At 48.6% G+C, this 12,308-nt stretch overlaps 1 protein-coding gene across 2 annotated transcripts in view; it reads right to left on the bottom strand.

Annotated features, from left to right (window-relative positions):
- Nucleotides 1–12,308, bottom strand: part of LOC115127319 (neuroserpin-like) — a 68,128-nt gene that overhangs the window by 14,597 nt on the left and 41,223 nt on the right. The window lies entirely within an intron of this gene.

The raw sequence follows: 12,308 nt of genomic DNA, 5'->3' as shown, positions 1-12,308 counted from the left end.
TTCACTATGTGACCAGGACATATACAGGATACTACCCTCCACAACATAACCTTCACTATGTCACCAGGACATATACAATATACTACCCTCCACAAAATAACCTTCACTATGTCACCAGGACATATACAGGATACTACCCTCCACAACATAACCTTCACTATGTCACCAGGACATATACAGGATACTACCCTCCACAACATAACATTCACTATGTCACCAGGACATATACAAGATACTACCCTCCACAACATAACCTTCACTATGTCACCAGGACATATACAGGATACTACCCTCCACAACATAACCTTCACTATGTCACAAGGACATATACAGGATACTACCCTCCACAACATAACCTTCACTATGTCACCAGGACATATACAAGATACTACCCTCCACAACATAACCTTCACTATGTCACCAGGACATATACAGGATACTACCCTCCACAACATAACCTTCACTATGTCACCAGGACATCAAATCAAATCACAACATAACCTTCACTATGTCACAAGGACATATACAGGATACTACCCTCCACAACATAACCTTCACTATGTCACCAGGACATATACAAGATACTACCCTCCACAACATAACCTTCACTATGTCACCAGGACATATACAGGATACTACCCTCCACAACATAACCTTCACTATGTCACCAGGACATATACAAGATACTACCCTCCACAACATAACCTTCACTATGTCACCAGGACATATACAGGATACTACCCTCCACAACATAACCTTCACTATGTCACCAGGACATATACAGGATACTACCCTCCACAACATAACCTTCACTATGTCACCAGGACATATACAGGATACTACCCTCCACAACATAACCTTCACTATGTCACCAGGACATATACAGGATACTACCCTCCACAACATAACCTTCACTATGTCACCAGGACATATACAGGATACTACCCTCCACAACATAACCTTCACTATGTCACCAGGACATATACAGGATACTACCCTCCACAACATAACCTTCACTATGTCACCAGGACATATACAGGATACTACCCTCCACAACATAACCTTCACTATGTCACCAGGACATATACAGGATACTACCCTCCACAACATAACCTTCACTATGTCACCAGGACATATACAGGATACTACCCTCCACAACATAACCTTCACTATGTCACCAGGACATATACAGGATACTACCCTCCACAACATAACCTTCACTATGTCACCAGGACATATACAGGATACTACCCTCTACAACATAACCTTCACTATGTCACCAGGACATATACAGGATACTACCCTCTACAACATAACCTTCACTATGTCACCAGGACATATACAGGATACTACCCTCCACAACATAACCTTCACTGTGTCACCAGGACATATACAGGATACTACCCTCCACAACATAACCTTCACTATGTCACCAGGACATATACAGGATACTACCCTCCACAACATAACCTTCACTATGTCACCAGGACATATACAGGATACTACCCTCCACAGCATAACCTTCACTATGTCACCAGGACATATACAGGATACTACCCTCCACAACATAACCTTCACTATGTCACCAGGACATATACAGGATACTACCCTCCACAGCATAACCTTCACTATGTCACCAGGACATATACAGGATACTACCCTCCACAGCATAACCTTCACTATGTCACCAGGACATATACAGGATACTACCCTCCACAACATAACCTTCACTATGTCACCAGGACATATACAGGATACTACCCTCCACAACATAACCTTCACTATGTCACCAGGACATATACAGGATACTACCCTCCACAACATAACCTTCACTCCAAATCAAAACTCCAAACCTACAAACTGATTTTGGACAAAATTACCTGGAAGGATTCTTATTTCCAAAGATTCTTATTTCCAAAGATTCTTATTTCCAAAGATTCTTATTTCCAAAGATTCTTATTTCCAAAGATTCTTATTTCCAAGCTATACAGCAAATTCAGTGGCAAACAAACAACAGAAACCTGACAGCACCATTCAACCTTGGACCTGAGTGAGTTATGTTTAGTCTGAAGCTACTTTTAAAGCCAAGAAGAAAAATAAATGACAATGATACATTTTACTTTGTAAGGACTGAATGCTAAGTTAAGGACAGAACAGATCTGACTGCAACTTCAATTAGCTCGGAGGTGTGAAGTGAGAGGTGTCAAAGCCCTTGAGCCCAACAACTGCAGGAGAGTTTCACAGCCTCCCCCCACCCAAATGCAGAGGCCTTTGAAGCTCCCTCCCGCTGTTCAGAGATCATTACAATACAGTATCCTCTGGATGTAAAAAAACGAGAGGGAATGAAAAGAGCACAAAAAGAAGCTTCTTATGGAAAATCAAGAGACATTTTTCGCTGACTATTATAAAAATCGGAATGTAAGCAACTTACTCTTCCACACAGATCATCCCCTGGCATGGCACAGTGCAATATTAACACACTACTCCCCTGTTAACCTCTTCAACCTACGGGGGTGCTATGTCATTATTGGATAAAAAACGTGCCCGTTTTAAGCGCAATATTTTGTCACGAAAAGATGCTCGACTATGCATATAATTGGCAGCTTTGGAAAGAAAACACTCTGACGTTTTCAAAACTGCAAAGATATTATCTGTGAGTGCCACAGAACTCATGCTACAGGCGAAACCAAGATGAAACCTCAAACAGGAAATGAGCAGAATTTTTGAGGCTCTGTTTCCCATCGTCTCCTTATATGGCTGTGAATGTGCTATGAATGAACCTAAGATCTCTGCCGTTCGTCCAAGATGTCTGCAGCATTGTGACGTATTTGTTGGCATATCATTGGAAGATTGGCCATAAGAGACTACATTTGCCAGGGGTCCGCCTGGTGTCCTTTGTCTAAATTGGTGCGTAATTTTCAGCTGCTGGCATTTTCCCATGGGATACAGAGGGGAAAGCACGCTTCCACGAACGATATATCATCGAAGAGATATGTAGAAAAACACCTTGAGGATTGATTCTAAACAACGTTTGCCATGTTTCAGTCGATATTATGGAGTTATTTTGGAAAATGTTTGGCGTTTTTATAACTGAATTTTCGTTTTTTTTCTGGCCAAACATGGCGCAGAAAACGGACCGATTTCTCCTGCACAAATAATCTTTCAGGAAAAACTGAACATTTGCTATCTAACTGAGAGTCTCCTCATTGAAAACATCCGAAGTTCTTCAAAGGTAAATTATTTTATTTGAATGGTTTTCTGGTTTTTGTGAAAATGTTGCCTGCTGAATGCTAACGCTAAATGCTAATGCTAGCTATCAATAGCTATCAATACTGTTACACAAATGCTAGTTTTGCTATGGTTGAGAAGCATATTTTTGAAAATCTGAGATGACAGTGTTGTTAACAAAAGGCTAAGCTTGAGAGCTAGCATATTGATTTCATTTCATTTGCGATTTTCATGAATAGTTAACGTTGTGTTATGCTAATGAGCTTGCGGATAGATTTACACAATCCTGGATACAGGTTTTTTTAGTAGCTAAATGTGACGCACAAAATGGAGCGATTTCTCCTGCACAAATAATCTTTCAGGAAAAACTGAACATTTGCTATCTAACTGAGAGTCTCCTCATTGAAAACATCCGAAGTTCTTCAAAGGTAAATTATTTTATTTGAATGGTTTTCTGGTTTTTGTGAAAATGTTGCCTGCTGAATGCTAACGCTAAATGCTAATGCTAGCTATCAATAGCTATCAATACTGTTACACAAATGCTAGTTTTGCTATGGTTGAGAAGCATATTTTTGAAAATCTGAGATGACAGTGTTGTTAACAAAAGGCTAAGCTTGAGAGCTAGCATATTGATTTCATTTAATTTGCGATTTTCATGAATAGTTAACGTTGCGTTATGGTAATGAGCTTGAGGCTGTATTCACGATCCCGGATCCGGGATGGCTCGCCGCAAGAAGTTAAGGGGTGGGTTGTTTACAAAGGGTGGAAACATAGGACACTAGACTACGAGGACTCTTGAGTCAGCCCATGTCAACCTGTACAAGTCTGGAACAGTAATGGTACAGGGTAACCCAGAAACATTTTTCACTGGACATACAAATAATCAGAGAGATAGCTCAGCAGGTTAAGCTCTCGCTTGAGAAAAATACCCCCACCCCCGAGCGTGTCAGACCAGAACTCTTCATTATACAACCCCACAGACGAGCAACCCCAAGCGGAAAGTCAACCTCGCAGCACAGAGTACTACTCTCTCATTGAAATGAAGGATACATTCACCCGACTGGAGGTAAGGCAGGTGGAACACACTCTAGTCAGCACAAAAAAATTGTCCAGCTCAAGAACCCCCCTCGCCCCTCAACCAGACCTGGAGAGCTGGAGGTGGAGAGAGACATATCTACACTCTGGACTGTGGTGAGGCAACATCAACAGGAGAAAGAGAATGAGAAGCCAGTAGAATAGTCCACCCCAGACCCTGACCAAAGTCTCCACACCACAGTAGAATAGTCCACCCCAGACCCTGACCAAAGTCTCCACACCACAGTAGAATAGTCCACCTCAGACCCTGACCAAAGTCTCCACTACAGTAGAATAGTCCACTCCAGACCCTGACCAATGTCTCCACACCACAGTAGAATAGTCCACCCCAGACCCTGACCAAAGTCTCCACCACAGTAGAATAGTCCACTCCAGACCCTGACCAATGTCTCCACACCACAGTAGAATAGTCCACTCCAGACCCTGACCAATGTCTCTACACCACAGTAGAATAGTCCACCCCAGACCCTGACCAATGTCTCCACTACAGTAGAATAGTCCACCCCAGACCCTGACCAATGTCTCCACTACAGTAGAATAGTCCACCCCAGACCCTGACCAATGTCTCCACTACAGTAGAATAGTCCACTCCAGACCCTGACCAATGTCTCCACACCACAGTAGAATAGTCCACCCCAGACCCTGACCAAAGTCTCTCCACTACAGTAGAATAGTCCACTCCAGACCCTGACCAATGTCTCCACTACAGTAGAATAGTCCACCCCAGACCCTGACCAATGTCTCCACTACAGTAGAATAGTCCACCCCAGACCCTGACCAAAGTCTCCACTACAGTAGAATAGTCCACTCCAGACCCTGACCAATGTCTCGACACCACAGTAGAATAGTCCACCTCAGACTCTGACCAAAGTCTCCACTACAGTAGAATAGTCCACCTCAGACCCTGACCAATGTCTCGACACCACAGTAGAATAGTCCACCTCAGACTCTGACCAAAGTCTCGACACCACAGCAGGACAGACAAATGAAAATCTCCAAACCCAGGGGAACCCACCCCCCTGAGCCCCCCCCGTCAGCCACCCTGATAGCCCTTGTGATAACCCCCTCACAGCTACTGAGGACATACACAAGCCACAGATTGGACTCAAACAGGAAATATATACAAGAAAATAAACTTTTTCCCAAACACACAGTGTCTAAACTCTGGTGTCCAAACACCCAGCGCGCCCTAGACCTTCTGTCTGAGGACCAACTAGGTTCACCCAGCGCGCCCTAGACCTTCTGTCTGAGGACCAACTAGGATCACCCAGCGCGCCCTAGACCTTCTGTCTGAGGACCAACTAGGATCACCCAGCGCGCCCTAGACCTTCTGTCTGAGGACCAACTAGGTTCACCCAGCGCGCCCTAGACCTTCTGTCTGAGGACCAACTAGGGTCACCCAGCGCGCCCTAGACCTTCTGTCTGAGGACCAACTAGGTTCACCCAGCGCGCCCTAGACCTTCTGTCTGAGGACCAACTAGGATCACCCAGCGCACCCTAGACCTTCTGTCTGAGGACCAACTAGGTTCACCCAGCGCGTCCTAGACCTTCTGTCTGAGGACCAACTAGGATCACCCAGCGCGCCCTAGACCTTCTGTCTGAGGACCAACTAGGATCACCCAGCGCGCCCTAGACCTTCTGTCTGAGGACCAACTAGGTTCACCCAGCGCGCCCTAGACCTTCTGTCTGAGGACCAACTAGGGTCACCCAGCGCGCCCTAGACCTTCTGTCTGAGGACCAACTAGGTTCACCCAGCGCGCCCTAGACCTTCTGTCTGAGGACCAACTAGGATCACCCAGCGCACCCTAGACCTTCTGTCTGAGGACCAACTAGGTTCACCCAGCGCGCCCTAGACCTTCTGTCTGAGGACCAACTAGGTTCACCCAGCGCGCCCTAGATCTTCTGTCTGAGGACCAACTACGGTCACCCAGCGCGCCCTAGACCTTCTGTCTGAGGAGCAACTACGGTCACCCAGCGCGCCCTAGACCTTCTGTCTGAGGACCAACTACGGTCACCCAGCGCGCCCTAGACCTTCTGTCTGAGGACCAACTAGGGTCACCCAGCGCACCCTAGACCTTCTGTCTGAGGACCAACTAGGTTCACCCAGCGCGCCCTAGACCTTCTGTCTGAGGACAAACTAGGTTCACCCAGCGCGCCCTAGACCTTCTGTCTGAGGACCAACTACGGTCACCCAGCGCGCCCTAGACCTTCTGTCTGAGGACCAACTTCGGTCACCCAGCGCGCCCTAGACCTTCTGTCTGAGGACCAACTAGGTTCACCCAGCGCACCCTAGACCTTCTGTCTGAGGACCAACTAGGTTCACCCAGCGCGCCCTAGACCTTCTGTCTGAGGACAAACTAGGGTCACCCAGCGCGCCCTAGACCTTCTGTCTGAGGACCAACTAGGATCACCCGCGCCCTAGACCTTCTGTCCTGAGGACCAATAGGTTCACCCAGCGCAGGTGCCCTAGACCTTCTGTCCGAGGACCAACTAGGGTCACCCAGCGCGCCCCTAGACCTTCTGTCTGAGGACCAACTAGGGTCACCCAGCGCACCCTAGACCTTCTGTCTGAGGACCAACTAGGGTCACCCAGCGCACCCTAGACCTTCTGTCTGAGGACCAACTAGGTTCACCCAGCGCGCCCTAGACCTTCTGTCTGAGGACCAACTAGGTTCACCCAGCGCGCCCTAGACCTTCTGTCTGAGGACCAACTAGGTTCACCCAGCGCACCCTAGACCTTCTGTCTGAGGACCAACTAGGGTCACCCAGCGCACCCTAGACCTTCTGTCTGAGGACCAACTAGGTTCACCCAGCGCACCCTAGACCTTCTGTCTGAGGACCAACTAGGTTCACCCAGCGCGCCCTAGACCTTCTGTCTGAGGACCAACTAGGTTCACCCAGCGCACCCTAGACCTTCTGTCTGAGGACCAACTAGGTTCACCCAGCGCGCCCTAGACCTTCTGTCTGAGGACCAACTAGGATCACCCAGCGTGCCCTAGACCTTCTGTCTGAGGACCAACTAGGTTCACCCAGCGCGCCCTAGACCTTCTGTCTGAGGACCAACTAGGGTCACCCAGCGCGCCCTAGACCTTCTGTCTGAGGACCAACTAGGGTCACCCAGCGCACCCTAGACCTTCTGTCTGAGGACCAACTAGGGTCACCCAGCGCACCCTAGACCTTCTGTCTGAGGACCAACTAGGTTCACCCAGCGCGCCCTAGACCTTCTGTCTGAGGACCAACTAGGTTCACCCAGCGCGCCCTAGACCTTCTGTCTGAGGACCAACTAGGGTCACCCAGCGCACCCTAGACCTTCTGTCTGAGGACCAACTAGGGGTCACCCAGCGCACCCTAGACCTTCTGTCTGAGGACCAACTAGGTTCACCCAGCGCGCCCTAGAACTTCTGTCTGAGGACCAACTAGGTTCACCCAGCGCGCCCTAGACCTTCTGTCTGAGGACCAACTAGGTTCACCCAGCGCACCCTAGACCTTCTGTCTGAGGACCAACTAGGGTCACCCAGCGCACCCTAGACCTTCTGTCTGAGGACCAACTAGGTTCACCCAGCGCGCCCTAGACCTTCTGTCTGAGGACCAACTAGGTTCACCCAGCGCACCCTAGACCTTCTGTCTGAGGACCAACTAGGTTCACCCAGCGCGCCCTAGACCTTCTGTCTGAGGACAAACTAGGTCACCATAGCGCCCTAGACCTTCTGTCTGAGGACCAACTAGGATCACCCAGCGTGCCCTAGACCTTCTGTCTGAGGACCAACTAGGTTCACCCAGCGCGCCCTAGACCTTCTGTCTGAGGACCAACTAGGGTCACCCAGCGCGCCCTAGACCTTCTGTCTGAGGACCAACTAGGGTCACCCAGCGCACCCTAGACCTTCTGTCTGAGGACCAACTAGGGTCACCCAGCGCGCCCTAGACCTTCTGTCTGAGGACCAACTAGGTTCACCCAGCGCGCCCTAGACCTTCTGTCTGAGGACCAACTAGGTTCACCCAGCGCACCCTAGACCTTCTGTCTGAGGACCAACTAGGGTCACCCAGCGCACCCTAGACTTTCTGTCTGAGGACCAACTAGGTTCACCCAGCGCACCCTAGACCTTCTGTCTGAGGACCAACTAGGTTCACCCAGCGCGCCCTAGACCTTCTGTCTGAGGACCAACTAGGTTCACCCAGCGCACCCTAGACCTTCTGTCTGAGGACCAACTAGGGTCACCCAGCGCACCCTAGACCTTCTGTCTGAGGACCAACTAGGGTCACCCAGCCACATAATAATACACACAGGCACAAACGACCAGAGAACACAGCAGGAAAGGGCGGCCACAACACTCAAGTCTCCCTCCACCTGTTGTTACTAAGCATGTGACAAATACAATTTGATTTGATGACAACATCCAGCAGCCATTGCAAGTGTACCCATGAGTTGACCAGTCAAATTGCCAGGGTTAGAGGTTCCAAGCCTGTTCTATTCATTCTGATGTCTATGGCCATGAGATTACCAAGGTTAGAGGTTCCAAGCCTGTTCTATTCATTCTGATGTCTATGGCCATGAGATTACCGGTATGACTACACCCCTGAAGTAGAGAATGGTGCTGTTCCAGGTGCTCTACATAGCAGTCACACAGCACGAAGCCACCAATGATTACATGATATGTTATCGATGGCATTCCACAACATCACACTGCCAGCAGCATACCATCCTGCATACCACTGCTGGCTTGGTCCTGGTCAGGTCCTGGATGGGAGACCAGATGCTGCTGGACGTGGTGTTGGAGGGCCAGTAGGAGGCACTCTTTCCTCTGGTCTAAAAAATATCCCAGGTCAATGATTGGGGACACTGCCCTGTGTAGGGTGCCGTCTTTCGTATGGGATGTTAAACGGGTGTCCTGACTCTCTGAGGTCATTAAAGATCCCATAGCACTAAGAGTAGGGGTGTTAACCCTGGTGTCCTGACTCTCTGAGGTCATTACAGATCCCATAGCACTAAGAGTAGGGGTGTTAACCCTGGTGTCCTGACTCTCTGAGGTCATTACAGATCCCATAGCACTAAGAGTAGGGGTGTTAACCCTGGTGTCCTGAATCTCTGAGGTCATTACAGATCCCATAGCACTAAGAGTAGGGGTGTTAACCCTGATGTCCTGACTCTCCGAGGTCATTACAGATCCCATAGCACTAAGAGTAGGGGTGTTAACCCTGGTGTCCTGGCTCTCTGAGGTCATTACAGATCCCATAACACTAAGAGTAGGGGTGTTAACCCTGGTGTCCTGACTCTCTGAGGTCATTACAGACCCATAACACTAAGAGTAGGGGTGTTAACCCTGGTGTCCTGGCTACAGTCCCAATCTGGCCCTCAAACCACCACGGTCACCTAATAATCCCCAGTTTACAATTGTCTCATTCCTCTCCCCTGTAACTATTCCCCAGGTTGTTGCTGCAAATGAGAACGTGTTCTCAGTCAACTTACCTGGTAAAATAACGGATAAATAAAAACTGCCATCATTAGGCTAGTTAAAGTTATCACCTGTTGTTTAGGAAGCACGCGCTGAATAACATCTGATATGAAAAGTAGAGAGGAGTCATGAAGCTGTCCTCCAGTGTGTTGTAACTACATTTGTCCACTGCAGACAGAAGAATGTTTGGTGCCAATTTACTAAATGAGCTCATGCATATTTCATACCTGATCTTATCATATTTCTCTTCATAATCTGCTTGCCTCAGTGCCGTGAGAATGCCTGTGTGTGAGAGTGTATGTGAGCATACTCACTGCCCAACCCAACATAGAATATGTGCCATGAATGATTGAGTAGTGACCCTTTCCCTCCTTCCCTCTCCATCTCGTCTTCCCTCCCTCCCTCTTTCTCTCGCCCTCCCTCCCGCTTTCTCTCGCCCTTCCTCTTTCTCTCACCCTCCCTCCCTCCCTCTCCCTCTACTTTTCTCTTGCCCTACCTCCCTCTCCCTTCCTCTTTCTCTCACCCTCTCCCCCTCTCTCCCTCTCCGTCCCTCACCCTGCCTCTCTCCCCCTCCCCTCTCTCCCTCTCCGTCCTTCACCCTGCCTCTCTCCCCCTCCCTCTCCCTCCCTCCCTCTCCATCCCTCTCCCTCTCTCCCCCTCTCCCTCTCTCTCCCCCTCCGTCCCTCTCCCTGCCTCTCTCTCCCCTTCCCTCCTATCCCCCTCTCTCCCTCTCCGTCCCTCTCCCTGCCTCTCTCTCCCCCTCCCTCCCTCCCTCCCTCTCCCCCTCTCTCCCTCTCTCCCTCTCCGTCCCTCTCCCTGCCTCTCTCTCCCCCTCCCTCCCTCCCTCTCCCCCTCTCCCTCCCTCTCCCTGCCTCTCTCCCCCCCTCCCTCTCCCCCTCTCTCCCTCTCCGTCCCTCTCCCTGCCTCTCTCCCTCTCTTTCCCTCTCTTCTTCCCTCTCCCTCTCTTCCTATGTTTTTAGAGCGATAGAGGGAATAGAGAGAGGAACACATACAGAGGGGATGTCCCTCCCTGGTTCTCTGTTGTGTTGAGCTGCTTAATATGTTTAAGGTACCCTGTGTCATGTCAAAATCATCCCCGCGTGAAATAGTTCCCACTATGTAAAAATCATCCCAGCGTGAAATAATTCCCAATATGTAAAAATCATCCCAGCGTGAAATAGTTCCCAATATGTAAAAATCATCCCCGCGTGAAATAATTCCCAATATGAATAAATTATCCCGTGTGAAGTAGTTCTCTGATCTCACCTCAGCCATCCACATTAAGAGATGAGCTCAGCCATCCACATTAAGAGGTGTCCGTGCAAGTATTGAACTGGGAACATTTTCACACGGGGAGACATTTCACAGCATGACGTCACAATCAGAACTATTGGGAACTATTTCACGCAGGGATGATTTATACATATTGGGAACTATTTCACACTGGGATGATCTATACATATTGGGAACTATTTGAATGTTGATTCAATGCAATTTCATTGATATGACGTAGAAACAACGTTGCTTCAACCACTGTGTGCCAGTGGGTAGCCTAGCCTGCCACACAAAATTAGAATTAAATATTGGCACACAACTATCATATCCATGCAGACTTCCTCAGTTCCGCTGTAGGTACTATCTCAGAACATGGAATGTGTTAATAATTAGATGCAATAGATGCTATAGAGTACAGTATATACATGTGAGTAATGTAGGGTATGTAAACATAAAAGTGGCATTGTTTAAAGTGGCTAGTGATACATGTATTACATCAAGATGGCAAGATGCAGTAGATGATATAGAGTACAGTATATACATATGAGATGAGTAATGTAGGGTATGTAAACATTATATTAAGTGGCATTGTTTAAAGTGGCTAGTGATACATTTTTACATCAATTTTTCCATTATTAAAGTGAGCTGGAGTTGAGTCAGTATGTTGGCAGCAGCCACTCAATGTTAGTGGTGGCTGTTTAACAGTCTGATGGCCTTGAGATGGAAGCTGTTTTTCAGTCTCTCGGTCCCTGCTTTGATGCACCTGTACTGACCTTGCCTTCTGGATGATAGCGGGGTGAACAGGCAGTGGCTCGGGTGGTTGTTGTCCTTGATGATCTTTATGGCCTTCCTGTGACATCGGGTGGTGTAGGTGTCCTGGAGGGCAAGTAGTTTGCCCCCGGTGATGCGTTGTGCAGACCTCACTAGCCTCTGGAGAGCCTTACGGTTGTGGGTGGAGCAGTTGCCGTACCAGGCGGTGATACAGCCCGACAGGGTGATACAGCCCGACAGGATGCTCTCGATTGTGCATCTGTAAAAGTTTGTGAGTGCTTTTGGTGACAAGCCAAATTTCTTCAGCCTTTAGCTCAGTTACCTTAGCTTTCTTGGGAACAGGAACAATGGTGGCCTTCTTGAAGCATGTGGGAACAACAGACTGGGATAAGGATTGATTGAATATGTCCATAAACACACCAGCCAGCTGGTCTGCGCATGCTCTGAGGACGCGGCTGGGGATGCCGTCTGGACCTGCAGCCTTGCGAG

This window comes from Oncorhynchus nerka, linkage group LG14 (assembly GCF_034236695.1).
Source record: "Oncorhynchus nerka isolate Pitt River linkage group LG14, Oner_Uvic_2.0, whole genome shotgun sequence".
NCBI lineage: Eukaryota > Metazoa > Chordata > Actinopteri > Salmoniformes > Salmonidae > Oncorhynchus > Oncorhynchus nerka.
Note: the sequence above shows the minus strand (reverse complement) of the source record. Positions and strands in the feature narration are given on the sequence as shown.